This window comes from Myotis brandtii, unplaced genomic scaffold, assembly GCF_000412655.1.
Source record: "Myotis brandtii unplaced genomic scaffold, ASM41265v1 scaffold111, whole genome shotgun sequence".
Lineage (NCBI taxonomy): Eukaryota > Metazoa > Chordata > Mammalia > Chiroptera > Vespertilionidae > Myotis > Myotis brandtii.
Window position 1 is genome coordinate 6,372,424 of NW_005353789.1, and position 2,201 is coordinate 6,374,624.

At 41.8% G+C, this 2,201-nt stretch overlaps 1 protein-coding gene across 1 annotated transcript in view; it reads left to right on the plus strand.

Moving 5' to 3' along the window:
* Positions 1 to 2,201, plus strand: part of SCARB2 (scavenger receptor class B, member 2) — a 59,735-nt gene that overhangs the window by 34,200 nt on the left and 23,334 nt on the right. The window lies entirely within an intron of this gene.

The following is a 2,201-nucleotide window of genomic DNA, read 5'->3' on the forward strand; positions in this document are numbered from 1 at the left end:
GGGGAGGGACACTTCTCCCACGACGTGCTGCCAGTGCTGACTGTGAGTGAGTGTAACTGTGAAAATATAGGGTGTCCCCCCAAAATGTATGCACACTTTGAATAATTATTAATTCCAATATTTCTTTCTTTTTAGATTTAACCCATTGTAATTAATAATTATTCAAAGTGTGTATGCATTTTTGGGGACACCCTGTACATAGTGTGACTGAGCCATCAATCAGGTGCGATCTTTCAACCCATCATACAATTCAGTGTTCAATGCCAAGTCTCATTTTGATGGTTTGGGCCTCTACAAGCCCTCTACCATCACCCAGATTCCGTGGATTTCCCACATTCAGAAAAAACACACACACAAAAACAACTTAGAATCAGAGGGCCTAGATTTGCATTTTGACTCCTTCATTTAATAGGTATGGGACTTTTCTGAGCCTCAGTTTCATCATTCCTAGCTTGAGACTAGCGGTACCCACACTTCAAAGGTTGGTTTGAAATGGCTTAGTAAGAAGTCCATGAAAGTGCTTTTCAAACTATGAGTTCATTGCAATACATACTTCAGGAATCATTATTTATTTATTTATTTGTTAATCCTCACCTTAGGATATTTTTTCCATTGCTTTTTCAGAGAGAGAGGAAGAGAGGCAAGAAGGGGAGAGAGAGAAAGAAACATCGATGTGAGACACATCGACTGGTTGCCTCCTGCATGCACCCTGACTGGGGTCGAGGGGGAGGGCTGGGAATGAACTGCAACCCAGGTACGTGCTCTTGACCAGGAATCGAACCTGCGACCATTCGGTGTGTGGGCCAACACTAACCACTGAACACACCAGCCATGGCAGGAACCATTATTCTTTTTCTCCTTCATGACTGGCTCAAAAAAATGACCCTGAATTAATATGAATGACTGGTATATGTTTTTGTTCTGGAGCCAAATAAACTCTCTGTAGTGTTGTTGGAAAAAAAGAAAAAGAAAAGAAGAAAAAAAGACAGTGTTTTTGTTTAGTTTTTCATCTGCTCTGGCCAAATACTAACTCTTCAGCCAAAAGCACAAAAGTTCATTCAGTGACCTGGATAGTCTGTGAAGTTCTGCATCCGCCCAGTCCTGGCCTCAAGCCTTTCCTCAATCCTAGGGTTTCTGCCAGCATTTGCCTCTGATACCCTAGGCCTGTATGCCTGTTCACCTGCTCACCCTTAGTTAACACCATCAAACACTTTTCCTTCAAAGACTTTAATGCGGAAACAACAAACAATTAGTGGGGGGAGGTCCGGGAAGGGGGCGGGGTGTGAAAATGAATAGGATAAGGTGAATTCACAGAGCTCCTGAGAAACAGGGAAATGGTTAACTATCAGATGCTCTTGTTTGCTTATTGCAAGGCCAATCAGCATCTCTGTACCTGCTGATTTTAGGGTACCTCTGTTCTTCTTGATATAAGAGAGTTCAGGCACCTCCCACTGAGTGTGTACTCTCTGATGTACAAAACTCTAGTTGCTGGAAAGTATCTTTGAGAAGTCAGGCAGCCTAGCCAATTCCACCGGGAGGATGGATGTTGCTATGGCATGCTGGTGGTATGAATGCTGTAGTGATATCCTCAGAACATTTCTCAACCTCCTGCAGTCATGTGTTCCTTACATCCAACTCACACCCCTACCACAGTAACACAAAACCTAGTTATCCTTGCTTGTCCTCAGATAAAAGTCCTAGTGAGAGACAGGGAAGCATCACATTCAGTGTGTGATTCTTGGGCAGATAACAGCTGAGGAGAACCCTTTGTGAGTTACTCTGAAACATTTGAACACTTAACCACTTAGCCACATCTGAGTTAGGTGGAGGAGTTTAAGGCGCAACATACATGCATTTTTTAAACTGGTAGTTCAGCATTTTTTGTACATGGGGTATTTGAATTTTCAACCAAGTTATAATGTTCACACCGCTGCTCTTAAAGAAGAGTCCTGCCTCATTTCTTAAAGTCACGTAAAATTTCATATATGGAACATGACATGGCCCGGATGTATATGGACCATGTTGATATATTAACATAGTTGGCAAAATAAAGTTAAGTGACAAAAATGACCCCAAGAAGGCAAAACAAAACAAAAAAAACATGAAAAGATAATTCACAAAGGGTGTGCACGCTTTCTAAGGTATATAGCTGAAGGACAGGAAAAAAGAGTTCAACCTCAGTGAATACAGAAATGCAGAAA